Here is a 17,868-nt window from a genome sequence, read left to right on the forward strand (position 1 = left end):
AGGGGAGTCACTCCGCACAGTCAATCCATCGACGCTCGACTGAAGGTTTCGAATCGCAAATAATGAAGAGCACAGTCCTTTCTCCGAGTTCAAATGAGGTCTCTCTGAAAGATCATCACTGTTCAGCTTTAACGCTACACTGGAATTTACCAACAGAAATTAAAATGCGTGTGACGAAAGCACGACACACTTGAGACACCGGCCCACACAAAAGTAGATCTTACTGTACACGACCTGACCACACAGTTATGCCTATTCAAATGCGCGTAGCAAAGTGTGCGTTTGGAATCTTCTTTTTTCTATGGCGGTACTGACAATATCGTTATTGAAACAATCCCAGTGCACTTAGGGATTTATAGAGCAAATCTCGAAAATAATTATTGAACTCAGCGCTATGCGCTTCGTTCAATAATGAATTTTCTCGATTTGCTCTATAAATCCCTTAGTGCACTGGGATGTCTCAATAACTGAAATAATAATAATAATAATAATAATAATAATAATAATAATAATAATAATAATAATAATAATAATAATAATAATAATAATAATAATAATAATGGACATTTATATAGCGCTTCTCCACAGCTCGAAGCGCTTTACAAGTTCAATTTACAAGTTCAATCAAAAACACAACACGATATATACAACTAATACAATTTGTCTCAGATGAAAAGGAAAATACTCATCAAAGAGCACATATACATGCTTGCATAAAATACATCACATTTGTACACAAATAATCTCCTACTGCAACACATCATTGCAAGTGTCTAAAACATTCGATCGTGCGTAAAGTCGGGTTTGCGTTTAGCTCAGATATCACATCTTTTGCGTGGATTAAGTCTGCTCTTCTATATTACCCGTCATAAAAACAAAAAATTACACATATGCGTTTTTTGAGGGCAGATCTTTCTGATGAGGCTGTTGTTTGTAAAACTAAGTATATGACTAAAAAAAAAAGGCCATTTATTCCCCTACCTAGTTCAGAAAACAGAATGAGTTGACATGACGTAGTGTCAATACAGTGGAACCTACAGGCACCCCCCAAAATCAAATTCACAATATTCGCGAAAAAAAACGACAAAAAATCAGAACAACTTAAGCGAAACATGTTTAGCATGTCTTTAGACAGAATAATCCAATCTGCACCAGTCAGTTTTGTTCACATATCTTTTCTAAGTGGTACAATGGGGTTTTTTTTTACTGACGTGCAGAACATGTTTTGGTTTAGTAGTTCTGATTTTTTTTCAATTTTAACACTGGAACCTTGATTTTGCGAATTTGATTTTGGGGGTGTTTGTGGTGTAGGTTCCACTGTATCGACACTACGTTATGTACACTCAATCAGTTTTTTGAATAAGGTAGGGGAATAACCGCATTTTTGCTTCATATAATTGGTGTTACGATAAACGGCCTCATCAGAAAGATCTGCCCTCAAATGCATCTGTGTAGTTTTTTTATGACGGGTAGTATAGAAGGAAACTGCAGTCACTGAGGGTGTCGTGGCTGTAGGGTGGTTGAGGCCAACTGTAGATCTTTCAGTCTTTCAGAAAATGAGTGAAGGTGCCAACTTTGAAAGAGAAGGATCTTCTGGATTTATGTCACCGACTGCTGATCTTTTCAGTGACTTGTGATTATAGTAATTATTTAAAGTATGTGCCGGCTTCAGAGTTGTTAGCATGCAAAACAGCGACAGCAACGGCGATTTAGTGGTGAACAAATACAGAGAACAGACTTTTTTCTGATACTGATATCCTTCCCGAGGCATGTTTAGTCTCTGGTCATTTTGGCCCAGCCAGGCTTTGTTTTATACGTTTTCTGGCAATACTTGCTACATATTTGTGTTCATTCAGTTAAAAAAGAATGCCTAAATTAAAGCTCTCTTCAGAAGTGGTTTACGCTTTTCAGGATTGTTTCTTTGTTTCAAAGTTAAAAACTGCCGGCGCTTCCATTGTTAGATTGTAGAACATTATGCAGCTTTATTCTCTAATTTCCTCAAATCTGTAGATAGTTCAAATGTGTTATCATCCGGATGATTTCTTGCAAAGATATAGACATTTTAAGAATGCTTGTTGAAGAGCTTGATTTTGATAAACTAAATGTAGAGCATTTTATAATCCCTTAAAATCGCTAAGTTGGTAGAGCACTTGATTTGTGATCCTAGAGTAACGGGTCTGAATCCCTGCCGGGACAGACACGGGTCAACTTTATGTGCAGACTCAGGGACGGCATCCATCCGTGTCACCACTGTGGCATTAAAAAAGACCTAGGTCATTCTGCCATAAGTGAAGGTGGCTAATTACACCTCAACACACACACACACACCTGGGTAGCGCGACTCTGTTGCTGATAGCCTTCCACTGAGAGGAATTAAGCGACCCTATTGTCCAAGCAATGGGACAATAAAGTTCTAACAAAGAAAATACATAAATACAAGTCGCGTAAGGCGAAATTACTACATTTAGTCAAGCTGTGGAACTCACAGAATGAAACTGAACGCACTGCATTTGTTCACAATGACCGTAGTCCGCCGCTAGTGCAAAAGGCAGTGAAACTTTGTTTGTTTGTTTGCTTAACGCCCAGCCGACCACGAAGGGCCATAGCAGTGAAAGTGACGAGCCTGTTTAGCGCGGTAGCGATTGCGCTGTGCTGCAAAGCACGCTTTACTGTACCTCTCTTCGTTTTAACTTTCAGAGCGTGTTTTTAATCCAAACATATCATATCTATATGTTTTTGGAATCAGGGACCGACAAGGAATAAGATGAAATGGTTTTTAAAACGATTTCGGAAATTTGATTTTAATCATAAATTTTATATTTTTAATTTTCAGAGCTTGTTTTTAATCCGAATATAACATATTGATATGTTTTTGGAATCAGAACATGATAAAGAATAAAATAAAAGTAATTTTGGATCGTTTTATAAAAAAAATAATTTTAATTACAATTTTCAGATTTTTAATGACCAAAGTCATTAATTATTTGTTAAGCCTCCATGCTGAAATGCAATACCGAAGTCCGGCCTTCTTCGAAGATTGCTTTGCCAAAATGTCAATCAATTTGATTGAAAAATGAAGGTGTGACAGTGCCGCCTCAACTTTTACAAAAAGCCGGATATGACGTCATAAGACATTTATCTAAAAAATGAAAAAAAAACGTCTGGGGATATCATACCCAGCAACTCTCATGTAAAATTTCATAAAGATCGGTCCAGTAGTTTACTCTGAATCGCTCTACACACACACACGCACAGACACACACACACACACAAACACACACACACACACACACACACACACACACACACACACACACACACACACACACACATACACCACGACCCTCGTCTCGATTCCCCCTCTATGTTAAAACATTTAGTCAAAACTTGACTAAATGCAATAAGAGGATTTTACATTTATTAACTTTTTACATTTATTAACTTTTGCACGTCACTGAAAAAAGACAAACCAAGCAATGTTATATCAAAACAATCCAATTAGCCGAGCAATGGTGCCATCTCATGCCAAACCGTGTAGGTTTCTTTCTTATAAGAGGTCGTGTAAGAGGCGGAATTGTAATGCAGTTTTAAAGGGTCATGTCACAAAAACGATATCCTTCAGTTGTGCCATAGCATTATTTTAGTCATTCATGAGTGGGTGGGTGGAGGGGATGGGCTAGTTCTAACTATGCATTAGATTATAAAATTGTATTCTGTGTAGACCCTTCCACCAGCATCTTAGACCACTCTTTGTACTTTTTATTTTAATAGATGATTGTCATTTGTTTTACCTCATGTCTGCCCTGTGTGTGATGGTGTGATCGTGACTGCTGTAGTGTGGGCGTGTGTGTGTTGGTGTGTATGTCAGTGAATGTGTGGGCGTGTGTGTGTGTGTGTCAGTGTGTGTGTGGGTGTGCGTGTGTGCGTGATTTTACCAACACTACGCTAAATTCCTTGTGCTTTAAATGTTTTTTTAATGTCACTTGGCTCAATAAATACTGTATTCTGTATTCTGTAGCATTTGTTGCTGGAGATAACTGCACAAAATGGTCCAACTTAAATCAGGATTTAACTTCTGTTTTCCTTGACATGCAAACGTTGTTCAGTTTAAGCTCTTTTTTGGTGAGTGTTACTTTTTTTATTCGATTTCATGGAGTGGAACGTCACTTTTTATATTTAGTCAAGTTTTGACTAAATATTTTAACATCGAGGGGGAATCGAAACGAGGGTCGTGGTGTATGTGCGTGTGTGTGTGCGTGCGTGCGTGTGTGCGTGTGTGTGTGTGTGTGTGTGTAGAGCGATTCAGACTAAACTACTGGACCGATCTTTATGAAATTTTACATGAGAGTTCCTGGGTATGAAATCCCCGAACGTTTTTTTCATTTTTTTGATAAATGTCTTTGATGACGTCATATCCGGCTTTTCGTGAAAGTTGAGGCGGCACTGTCACGCCCTCATTTTTCAACCAAATTGGTTGAAATTTTGGTCAAGTAATCTTCGACGAAGCCCGGGGTTCGGTATTGCATTTCAGCTTGGTGGCTTAAAAATTAATTAATGACTTTGGTCATTAAAAATCTGAAAATTGTAAAAAAAAAATAAAAATTTATAAAACGATCCAAATTTACGTTTATCTTATTTTCCATTATTTGCTGATTCCAAAAACATATAAATATGTTATATTCGGATTAAAAACAAGCTCTGAAAATTAAATATATAAAAATTATTATCAAAATTAAATTGTCCAAATCAATTTAAAAACACTTTCATCTTATTCCTTGTCGGTTCCTGATTCCAAAAACATATAGATATGATATGTTTGGATTAAAAACACGCTCAGAAAGTTAAAACAAAGAGAGGTACAGAAAAGCGTGCTATCCTTCTTAGCGCAACTACTACCCCGCTCTTCTTGTCAATTTCACTGCCTTTGCCATGAGCGGTGGACTGACGATGCTACGAGTATACGGTCTTGCTGAAAAATGGCAGCTACTTGACTAAATATTGTATTTTCGCCTTACGCGACTTGTATGAAATTTATTTTTGACGTGCCTGTTGTTTCTTGCGAACGTTTGATAACTGACTGGTTTTGTATTTACAAAATAATTGGGTTTAATAAGAGCTACACCAGTAGTCCCATGCAGGTAATATACATGCAGCGGGCTTCTTGACTATTATGCTTGGTCAGCGGTATTAGAGGCTGAAGCCGCAAAAATAGCGTGCCGGCTGTAGAATTGGCATACAATCGGGTTTGTGCCGCTCTTGCACGTGTGGGCGCTAAAGTCGCCAACAATCGTTGAATGAAAGCAGCTATCAACTGGCCTTTTCAAAACCCCTTGGCAACATGTGACCCAATAGAAACTGCTTGGCCTGGTGGTGAAGGTTATGTACATGTTTTTGAAGCTGATACGGATGCAATACATTACATAACAGTTCCAATCAGTTCAATCAACTGCATACCGTTTCATATACAAGCATCTAAATGATCAGTTAAAATTGTCCAATACCAAACACACTCTAAACCCCATTATCATTTAACAGGAAAATCCACTGAAAAAAAGTTTCATCAAGTTATTAATCCTGTGTATGATTCAAAGCACGAACAAACCGACTCAACCACCCCCAAGATACTGCGCACTGCACAACACAAACGAAACAATGCAATTGAATAAAGAAGAAACAAGTCGTGTAAGGCGAAATTACTTCATTTAGTCAAGCTGTGGAACTCACAGAATAAAACTGAACGCACTGCATTTTTTCACAATGACCGTAGTCCGCCGCTTGTTCAAAACGCAGTAAAACTGACGAGCTTGTTTAGCGCGGTAGTGGTTTCGCTGTGCTGCATAGCACACTTTTTTGTACCTCTCTTGGTTTTAACTTTCTGAGCGTGTTTTTAATCCAAATATATCATATCTATATGTTTGTGGAATAAAGAACCGACAAGGAATAAGATGAAATTGTTTTCAAATCGATTTCGGAAATTTTATTTTAATTATAAATTTTATATTTTTAATTTTCAGAGCTTGTTTTTAATCCGAATATAACATATTGATATGTTTTAGGAATCAGAAGATGATGAAGAATAAGATTAACGTAAATTTGGATCGTTTTATAAAAAAAATAATCTTAATAACAATTTTCAGATTTTTAATGATCAAAGTTATTAATTAATTTTTAAGCCACCAAGCTGAAATGCAATACCGAAGTCCGGCCTTCGTCGAAGATTACTTTACACAAATTTCAATCTATTTGAGTGAAAAATGAGGGTGTGACAGTGCCGCCTCAACTTTTACAAAAAGCCGGATATGACGTCATCAAAGACATTTATCGAAAAAATGAAAAACACGTCTGGGGATATCATACCCAGGAACTCTCATGTAAAATGTCATAAAGATCGGTCCAGTAGTTTACTCTGAATCGCTCTACACACACACACACACACACACACACACACACACACACACACACACACACACACACAAACACACACACACAGACACACACACAGACACACACACACACACACACACACACACACACACACACACACACACACACACACACACACACATACACCACGACCCTCGTCTCGATTCCCCCTCTATGTCAAAACTTGACTAAATGTAAAAAGAAGCATACTGCTGCTTCGAACAACTGTCTGCCCCTACACACTTAAGATCGAATAGTACCTGCGTTCAATAGTTGTCAAGTGTCATTTAGTCAGGGAAAAAAGTTGGATTTTGCTTGCACTACAGTAAAATAGCATTTCATGACACAATTGTTCAAATTCACACGAAAAGTTATTAAAACAATCCAAAACGGAAACATGAAACCTCTAAAGCGTAAAGGAGGGTTTTTAGTAGAACAAATCAAAAGATACATGTATCTGTACATTACTTGACCCCTTCATGACCCCACTATGACCTTAGGATATGACGAACGCCAACGATATTTAAAATTCTCGAGGTTATCAAACCCTCGAAGTGTTAAAGATCTAGCCTTAATAAAAAAAGAGTTTCAGAAAAAAGGTAATTTACATTTTTTTTTTTTTTACCGAAATTCAACCCTGCCATGATCTTGAAAATTGATGACAGTTGACCAGACTTATATATCATGTCTTGAATCATCAGACCTTAGAATATTTCCTTAAGTTTCTAAGCTCTAACTTCAAAAAACATCTTTTTGTTATAAATCAAGATTATTTTTCTTTCGTCTACAGACAGCCTAACACGACTAGTAAATATCTCCGAATTGCCCAGGTGAATTTAAAAAGAATAGAAATATGACAGCCATAAGTTCGTGTGTTTCTGGTGACTACCACGTCGATCTCCTGACAGGTCACAGATGCCATTATTAGGCCAGGAACGAGCGCCAAAGATGCGCTGCAATGAGAACCCGTGCTTTTAAAATGCAAGTCATGTCATAGGAACAATCTAAACAAACCAAATACCAAAGCAATCCTCTTCTGACATTCTAGAAGAAGTCAGACAAATCCTTCATTTCATTATACCTTCTCTCAGAATAGTATGTAACACTTCAAGAAACTCTTCACATGATGTTAAGTGCAGCAAAGCAGTTGTCTTATTTTCTTCTAAGCTTGCTTCGTAAGAAGTCGGCGATTTGTCTGTACGGAATGAAAGAACACGTTGGAGCTTGTTGCTTATAAAACCTTCCGCATTACTGGTAATACCACACGTGTTGAAACAGCACAGAGGCTTTCAATGGTTAAACAAATACATGTGTTTGCTCCTCCTATTGCTTTTTTCGTAGTTTGGTTACGGTTCCTTAGCAATGATTGGCATGCTGGCAGCCTATAAACTCACGACAATGTGATTGCAACCGTTTTAACTAAGTATGCTCCCACCAGTTAATAAAAGCTTCGTAGGCAAATAATATGCATTGCCGTGGTTTTGTCTGTTTGCAGGAACGTCCTTAGAATGTAGCTTTTCTCTGCTGATATTGTTCCATTTTAGAAAGAGGGAAGGGGCAAAGTCAAGAGAAAGAAATGCTGGGAGTGAACGGGCTTTCACCATGTCATAAGCGACTATAGGGTTAATTACATCAGTACCCTTTTTATGCTATGACACAGCAAGCTACAACAGAGCTATGTGTGACAGCTATCGGACAAAAACCCTGTAGTGATCAAACGATACTTTGTCAAGTTTATGTCATGCAAACAATCGCCAGGACAAAATTACTGGTTTCTACACTAACTTAATTAAGCACTCTGGATTTCTCTAGTTAAAAAAAAAACACTGCGATTTAATTTACAAAACTAAAGATGCAACTTGACCAGTTACCTTGCTTAAAGGGCAGTAGCCCCGTGAAGCGATTGGTTCCTTCACCGACGACCACCACCATTGACAAGAATATTTGCTATTTATCGCTATTATTAAATTTTCAGACGCAATCGTGTACTTGAGTAAAGTTAAATCCGTTACAAATATGTATGTTTTGAAGTTGCGAGGTTACTAAACCACGAGCGATCCCTCTAAAATCACATTCAATAGTTTACACTTGCTGATGAATACCACTATTAGCGGAATATACGTTAAGTAATCTACAAGTCTGTTTACACAAAAAATGCAAGGGTCAAATTATTTCTATGCAGTCATAATAAAGCAAGAAACGAATAAAATACTAAAGCTTGCACATATACTACTCTTCAAAAGAAACGAGGCCGGTGCATGTGTGCACTTTCAGTAATCTGTCTCACATGCTTTAGTACAGCATAATTAATAAGCATTCAAGTCGTTGCATTTTGCTTCTGTGCCTTTTACAGCGTGTTACCATGCGTGTTCTAATATTTAAAAGTAATATGAGTGGAGCACATGATGAAATGCAGTGTATGACCCACTAAAAAACGGCAACAAAATCCGGCTGTTCTGACTTTTAACAATATTGACATCTACACCGTTTGACATGTCATTGAAAAGTTAGGCAAACAAACGTCGAAGTCAGTCAGTTGTAGCTCTTCTGTTTTTTTTTTAAATTTCAATATGCTGAACTTGGTATTTGTTAATTCCGTGTTCGTGTGCGTCTGTGTTCTGTGGTCACCTTTGTATTTACGCTACATCATATAAAACCAAACGGTTATTTGCAAATGGATAACAGTCAAATAAATGCTTGTCTAAGGGAACTATTGTTTCAAACATAAAGAGTCAAACTACACAGATCTACAAATAAAAACACATGCATAGCTTCTTTTGACAAGGAGTATATACTGATCGAAGCTCAACTAATTTATATTCAATTATAATGCAAGCTGATACTTTTAAAACAATGTTCCACGTAGAACCACAAGTGGATCATCTAACACAGGTTAATATCATAATCAATCATTGGCTGCAGTCGGACTTTTACCACAAGCTGAATTTACTATGATTAGAATAGGGAATTCTTGGTAACGGTTCAAGTGAAATAATCATGTTAACATTGTTGAATGTTACATAACTTCTTTATTTTTTTGGGGGGGGATACAGATCCAATCTTCTTCTTCTTCTTCTTCTTTGTTCATGGGCTTAGACTCCCACGTTCACTCATGTTTTAAGCACGAGTGGATTTTTACGTGTATGACCGTTTTTACCCCGCCATTCAGGCAGCATACGCCGATTTCGAGGGAGGCATGCTGGGTATTTTCATGTTTCTATAACCCACCGAACTCTGACATGGATTACAGGATCTTTTCCGTGCGCACTTGGTCTTGTGCTTGCGTGTACACACGAAGGGGGTTAAGTCACTAGCAGGTCTGCACATAAGTTGACCTGGGAGATCGGAAAAATCTCCACTCTTAACCCACCAGGCGGCAGAGACCGGGATTCGAACTCACGACCTCCCGATTACGAGGACGACGTCTTACCACTGCGCCACTGCGCCCGTCAGATCCAATAAGTGCGTCAGACAGCCAAGTCGAATGACTTTAACGGCATATACAACTTGAATGAAATGAAACGGGAATTGGAGGAGCAAGGAGTACTTGCACGATGATCGACTTGTGGTAGGATATCATGTTTAAATAAATGGATAAAGAAAGAAAAAGTGATGGACCACAGCACAAGAACGTTTGAGCCACATACAGTTTATCTTAAATATTGTCAAGCCAACATTCATACACAGGTGTGCATGTATTGGTACCATGCAAAAGTATCACAAAAGCTCAGTGCTGGGGTGGTACCACAAGCCAAATACACAGATTACATTTGGCAAGAATGATATTGGTTGATGAAAAAGCGCTAAGAAAACTTTCCTTTCAAGACTATGCCAATAACGATGAAACACCAAATGCGAAAGAAACAAAAACAAAAATACTTCAGCACAAATGCTGCAAAGAAATTGACACTATTACATTTTATGCATGATTAGTGGTGCAGCTGGGTGACACATTATTCAAGTATGTGAGGAGATTTATTTCTCCCCCGAAAACCCACCTTATGGTTGGTTAAGGCCACACTAATGTCAGCAAATGTAGGGATTGATCCCCGCGTGGCGTCATAACGCCTTTCTATAGGAAGGCTTCTTTGTCTAGGACTTTACCCTTGCGGACAATCGATGACGTCAAGCATTATCAAGCAGAAATAATGTTTTTGTAAACTAGATTAATAGCCTTGCCAAGTACAAATGAGCAGACCGAGAAAAAAATCTGACTGTTATTAAGCACATTATTATTAAGCATATTATTATTTGTACGTGCGACAATCAGTTCCAAACAGATCAGCCACACTGCACGGCTGTTCCTAACTTATGTTTTAGTGTGAGTTAAAAATAGCCCAGCGGAGAGAATACTTTGGCTACCAGCAGCTGCAGCCAGCACACGGTTAAGCTCGTTTGCCTGTTAAACACAACTGCTTCCGGGCTATACTGGGAGATCAGCCCCAGGACTGATAGGGGAGACTAGCTGCTGAGTTGTTATCTCTGCTGTGGAGAAAGATGGGTGTTAAAAATAGCCTTATTATTAAATATTACCTATCACATTTTATATCAGGGCTGCATACATTTTTTACACAAGTTTATTCATAATTACATGGTACACATTATTGTATGTAACGAATGCTCAAGAAAAAGGAAGTGATTCAAAGGGTGGTACAGGTACATAAACTACAGTTGACTGTGATTGTCTTTTACAACTAAGCAATTGGGCATTTGGCAGATTTCTTCTTCTTTTTTTACTGCAACATGCTGCGGTAGGGAATGATTAGATTTTAATGTATTAATTGTGTACCTAAAATTATAAAAAGGTGATATTTTAGACTAACTTGTATGTCCTTGACCAAGGTATGCAGATTAGGTAGGGTGTCAGTGGGGGTGAATGTGTTGTAATTCCAGGAAGCACATCGTGGCATTGTTGTTATTAAAAGGAGTATCATGGTAAAAATAACACGTTATTTTCATAACTGAGGCATTTGGTGTGTATAACGGTATCTTTGACAAATGGACTCCGCTGCTAACTGTGCTGGAAATGTCTGTATAAGCATCACCTGCTATGTGGCTGCATACCTGAGGGAAAAGAAAAGTCGTCTAGCATCTGAATAAAGTAAGCTGTGTAGTTGCGCGCGCGCGTGTTACACTATATGTCATTCCTTGATGTTTCCTCACATTCCTAACATGCTCAAATAAATTATAGATCGGGAGATGCACGGCGCAATAATACAAATTCTGACAAAAAAATAGTGACAGGGAGAAGTTTTGATTTGTAATACTTACATTAATCTTATCTAAATCATAACCACACTAGACTAGAAAAGGGTAGTTGCCACTTGTTTTTATGTTGTATTCGGTATTTGTGGGTGCCTTATTTTATTTTATTTAGTCGTTCTTTGTGTTTTCGAGTCAACAACACCATTACAGTTAATTCTGATTTACATTATTAAAAAGTTATGCATCTGGTGTAGCTACACGTAGCGATCTAGTCATAATTGAGTGAACCTATAGACGTGCGAAAACTAGATTGACATTTAGAATATGGGGAGAAATGAAGCAGCAGAGCCAATAGGACGATCGAAGATGGCTGACTCCTGCCGATATCCGATGCTCCCTCCAGCTATATATGTCGAGGTTACATGCCGTGTCCCAGTGAATATTTTAAAAAAATGGTCGAAGTTTAGCGGATAATGAAAATTGCGAGCTTCAATTGACGTAGTGTGTGACCTATTTATTCCTCCTTTCTTAGGATTTTCAAAAATACAACCGGTGTTTTTGCGCCACAGTGTGATTGAGTTCTAATTACTCTACGAGTCTACTTGCGAAAGCAAAAGATTAATGCAGGGTTGGAGAGTTCCATGAAAATCATTCAATTCTGCTTACCCTTTACAGTAGTTTATTTGGTTTGGAATCAAATCAAGTACATAGTTATGCTGTTGTTCTGCTGAGGCGATAAATAGAGATTACACACTGTTCTATTTATAACTCACTTTGGAAATCCCGATAGACTTTCTTTGTTTAGTGGGTCAAGGCTTGCCGAGACCCCCGTCAGTGCCCCACTAAACAAAGAAAGTCGCGAGGGATTGCCAACGGGAGTTGCAATAAAACATTGTGTAATTTCTTTAGCACACTTGAATGTAATAAGACGTGTGTTGTTATGTTTTAGACTCATCACTGCGTCTATTGACATCCCATACAGGGCCTCGACGCCTGATCAGGAAATCTGTTTTACAATGGGTGTGTTTCGTGCATCCGAGCTTGAAAGTAGTCCGATCATTTGATGACATGTTTCTCAGCTTATGTTGTAATATGTGCTTGCACCTTATATTGAGTTCACACTGAAACACTCTGGAGAAGCAACACATTGGCCAAACATGAGGTATTTTGGAAACAAATGTTGGATTTAGTTTCGAACATTTGACGTCACGAGTTCCAAAGTCGGTATCCTGGCAAATGTATGTCGGGCGATATTTCAGTGCTGTCGTTCACAACTAGAGATCGTTTACGGTGGCCTGGCGTCAGATAAAAAAAAAATCATGCAGCACGTACTGATAAGGATACAGAAAGTAAGTGCTTGCAGTACGAATTGACGTTATCGTTCATTCTTTATTGTTCACAATCATTATTAATTATCGCTTTTAAATCTCACAAGCAGACGACAGAAATGTAGCTTTCAAGGTTTCATTTCAGTTGTATGTGGACAATATTTTAAAAAAATATCCTTTTTTTCCAGATTTACAATGATGAATATAGGTGGTATGAAATTAGTTCAATGTTATTGGAGTGGAGATTTTGTTTTGAATCGGTGAGAAATCTCCTTTTCATTGGAGCGCCATTGTTGTGTCCAAGCGTTGTTATTAAGAGATTAGTGCGCAGCTAAAATTAAACGTACATTGGATTTTGACTAGTCTTGACTACACATGCGCATGCTCAGATATGTACACAATGGTTTAGCTCTTCAAAGTGCATGCTTTTATATTTACACAATGGTATCCTGTTTTTTTCTTCTCCAAAGCTTAATACCACCTTTTACCTTATATGGACATTAAAAAAAGACGTGTTTGACCATATAATTAAGAAACATACATTGTAGTCAAATAATGTACTAAAGGCAGATACGTTTGCGTTCTTTGCATGTTTTAGGAAACGTTCTAACGTTGTAGCAGAGTCGCAGACGAACTTGTGCACTCGTGTTCCAACGTCAAATACTGTATGAAGTTCGGTTTTCTGAGGCAAGACAGTGTTTGGAACCGCTTCATTTTCTTGACAGTCAATGATTTGTGCATTTGTTTGCGTGTGTTCTGTTTATGATATAAAAAATGTAGTTGATAATTGACCGACAAATTGCTGTCTTTTTGTCGAAGTGCCCCTGGTTTGAGGAAAACTACTCTAGTTTCTAAACACTGTGTGACAGTTACTTGCCTTGAGAGCTGCTCGTGCAGATCGGTTGGTACAAGGTAGATTTCTATTCAAATACTAACCAAACCAACTCATGGATTTTATATTGGATTTTGTGTGCTGAAACCTGAAGTTGTTAGTTTAAATGAGGTATGTTTGCGTTGTTTGCTCCAGAGATTAGAGCATTTGGAACTTTTCAGTCGCATAAGTAATGACCTCAACCCGTGAGCTATCGAGGATTCGTGCTGTTGCGGGCTAGTTATGTGTTTTGTTTCTGGGTAGTTACAGAAAAATAACTAGCCCTTGCACCTTACAGATGTAAAGAAGCAGAGGGGGAATATAGCTGATTTAAAAAATATCAGAAACACAAACATGCTATAAATATGCATTGACCTAATGCACAGAAAAAACAAAACAAAACACCCAGTAAATACACAAGGCAAGCATACCAGAAGCCTGTTTACACAAATCTGTAAATTACCATCTGCAGGAAACTCAAATGCTGCAACAAAAAGCATCATATTTTATACTCCTTTTCTTCTTCGATCAAGCTCTCGATCTCTCTCTCTCTCTCTCTCTCTCTCTCTCTCTCTCTCTCTCTCTCTCTCTCTCTCTCTCTCTCTCTCTCTCTCTCTCTCTCTCTCTCTCTCTCTCTCTCTCTTTCTCTCTCTCTCTCTCTCTCTCTCTCTCTCTCTCTCTCTCTCTCTCTCTCTCTCTCTCTCTCTCTCTCTCTCTCTCTCTCTCTCTCGGCGCACAACGACGCACTGATCTTATTTTCCTTTTATGATTAATTTTCATTGCGCGGGCCACGCGTCGGGTATGTGTGACTCCCCCCTCAAAGAACTGGAGCAAATTGCATTGTTTGTAGACCAGTCACAGAAGCAAACCTGGCCAGGTAAGCGTGTACTTCAAAGTCGTCGAAGAAACCGGAAACATGCGTACGAAAATGAAAGCATATTCGCAGACTTCCTGCTGAATATGGCCCAATGATCGGAATAGGGCTGTGTGAGTCTATCCAATCACAGCACCCGAATTCCCCCACGTGTCCATCAGAATAGCAATATTCATTGATCTTCTCCAGCAAACATTTTTATGATGTGACCTTTAAATTTGAACAAAACACCTGGGAAATCCTCAATGTTAAGTTTATAGAAACCAAACATGACCCCGCTGATACCCCAACATTTGACGAGGGTCAACTATACTGGGGTCATGTCGGTAGATCATCAGAACCCTAAAAGTGTACAAAGTTTCAAAGCTCGATCTAGCTTTAAAAACAGCCGAGATCACCCCAACGTTAAGTTGTTTGTGTCTACGGACACTGCTTATTCCTAAGATTCTCCTGATTACTCAGGGGAGACAACATGTTGAAACTATGTAAAAATAGGATGACGGAGATAAAAGGAAAAACTTACGGTCTGTTTACTCCCTGGGCTGAAACAGAATGAATGAAAGCATTAATAAGAGTAAGATAACTCTAAAAAGGACAATGGTTATTGTACACAAACTGTTGGGAGGCACATTGTAGGCTCATCCTGAACTCAGGTCAAAATGAGTTACTTCCCTTCGGGTCTCATTTATTCCTGACAGGATGCCTTGATTTTCTTTCTGTTGGTAAGAAATTGATTTTTTTAAACATATTTTGAGCTTTTCGTATTGTGTTATTGATATATTATGTTAACCCACCCATCACCCCCCCCCCCTCTCCCTTCCCCCCATTTCCCATAGTAAAGAAATGTATGTAATCACTTTGCACTTGTAGTGTTTTATTATTATTAGTATTAGTATTATTATTATTATTATTATTATTATTATTATTTATTATTATTGTTGAATTGTTTCTTGTATTGTTTTTGCTCTCCCTCACCCCTCACCTCCCTTTTCTGTACATAGTCTGATTTCTTTTTGTTTTAGTTCCTTTTATTTGGTGTTGAATGAAATGTGTTTTTATTGTGTTTTTTAATTGTCCATGTACCCTCACGGGGTTTTATTGGAATAAAACTTGACTTGACTTGACTTGATATAAGCAGATTCGCGATCGTCGATAATGATTTTTCATGGTGTTGTGTAATTTTTAAATTACAAAGGAATTGATATGTAAGACAGTTTCAAGCGAGCTATCTTTCGTGGATGTATTTACTGTGCAGACAACTCTAAATATGGCAAAAGTGTCACGTGATAATCAACTTTGGCTACGAAGCAGACGATACTTTTTTCCGTAACCAGTTGAGAATGATGCAACAATATCACGGTCTCCTTCCCACAGCAGTCTCAACATTTCGACTTGTTTTAACCTTAGAACGATGTCTTTATCATAACTGTGAAGAACACTGTCGAAGTCGGCCAATCTGCAATCACTTTCGTCTCAGTTAGGAGACAACTCTGTATTCTTGTTTTAATAGGTTCTGCGCAGTAATTATGCATCCTATCAGAGAGACCATGAGCGATAGTGTGGACCGATGATTATCAGAATGATTGTAGGCTTTGTTTCAAAAAGAGTGGCCAGGATGTGTATTCTTATTGTAAACGTCATTTTGACTTGCCCAACTTGAATTTCATAACTTCAATTTGTTAAGAAGTATGGTTATTACCACTTACATTTAAAGGCAGAGTAAGTTGCCCGTAAACCATCACAGATACTGTCAAGCTTTTACACACAGTACAAACACCCTTCCATTTGAACGCTCACCAAACGGGAACATCCTAGGTGCCCTACGTAAAGAGCGAGCAATTTTTAAAGAATTAATTTTGCGGATTGTCTCGGACACTTTTGTGACCGTGGTGCGTTTTGGCCCTAGACCTAACTTTTAAAAATCTAAATAATAAATGGACAGCTTGTTACAAAAACATTCTTAAATCATAAAAGAATTCTTTTTTCATCAAGACAAGATTAGTACAATTCGAAGTTTTGAAAGTTTGAAAAAAGAAAAGCCCGGAAGCAGGGTCACGCAAGGTAGTGGTTCACGTAGCAGACGACGGTTTATGCATATCGCCAGTTCCTCTGAAGTCAAAAGCCATCGCTAGAGTTCTTGTGAACCGCAGCCGTTTGTTTCGTGCATAGTCAGGCCGAGGGGTACATAATAACGTTTGTTTCGTGCATAAGTCAGAGGTACATAATAACGTGCTATTGCAGATAAGCTCACATCGAGTCGCATTCAAATTACTAACTGACGACTGCATTGTGAAAAAGGGAAACTGGATAACACGGGTTCACGATGGCTCAGGAGTAAGATAAACCACGCAAAAATAAATTCTTCGAAAATTGCTCGCTCTTTACGGAAGGCACCTAGGATGTTCTCAAGCGGTGAGTGTTTAAATGAAAGGGTGTTTGTACTGCGTGTAAAAGCCTGACAATATCTGTGTTGGTTTACGGGAGGCTTACTGTGCCTTTAAGTCTGAAACACATGTACAGTACTTGAATACTGTAATTTGATTTTTGTATAAATAGTATCGTTCTTTCATATCGTCTGCGTTTTAGTTACCATGCCACACTGTACATGTAACAAATAAGATAAAGTATGTGTTAGCAGCAGAGACTCGGCACATGTTACAGCACACGTTGACCTTTTTTCTTTCGATTTGATCGAGTAAGGTAGAAACTGTCAGAGCTATACTCTAGTGTTAGACTCTACAAGCTGTTTCAATTCATATAGTAATCAAATAGTGGATTCCAAACTCGTCTAGGATGTTAACATGTATCCCCTGAAATCACCAAATAATAGAACGTCAGCTTTGTGTTAACTCGTATCCTAAACATTGTCTAACGTATGCACAACATGATTATACCACTAATTTACCGCATGATTTCTAAACAAAAACCACACGAAATGAGTGGTAACTGATGTGCACGATTTCACTTCTTATTAGATAGTTTGCACTGTTCTGGGCTTGAGGTGTATCCGGTTAAATTGTTATATGATAAAGCCTCTCGTGCCCTATTGAGTCCTAGAAAGTACTGTAGAAAAGTGTAGTCGTCCACTGATATTCAGTTATTTGATGTAATGCTTGTACTAGTTTAATCTTATTACACCCCCGGTATAGGGGTGTGTATAGGTTTCG

The 17,868-nt window shown here is 38.2% G+C and overlaps 1 long non-coding RNA gene across 1 annotated transcript in view; it reads right to left on the reverse strand.

The window, feature by feature from the left end:
• LOC138956242 (uncharacterized) overlaps nt 1-15,250 on the reverse strand; it is a 173,472-nt gene extending 158,222 nt beyond the window's left edge. The window contains exons 1-2 of the long non-coding RNA XR_011452560.1: nt 15,225-15,250; nt 14,291-14,311 (exon numbers count right to left, since the gene is read on the reverse strand). This is a non-coding gene — a long non-coding RNA (uncharacterized lncRNA). The remainder of the gene's footprint in view (nt 1-14,290; nt 14,312-15,224) is intronic.
• Between the last annotated feature and the right edge of the window lie 2,618 nt (nt 15,251-17,868).

Source organism: Littorina saxatilis, unplaced genomic scaffold, assembly GCF_037325665.1.
Source record: "Littorina saxatilis isolate snail1 unplaced genomic scaffold, US_GU_Lsax_2.0 scaffold_119, whole genome shotgun sequence".
Classification (NCBI taxonomy): Eukaryota; Metazoa; Mollusca; class Gastropoda; order Littorinimorpha; family Littorinidae; genus Littorina; species Littorina saxatilis.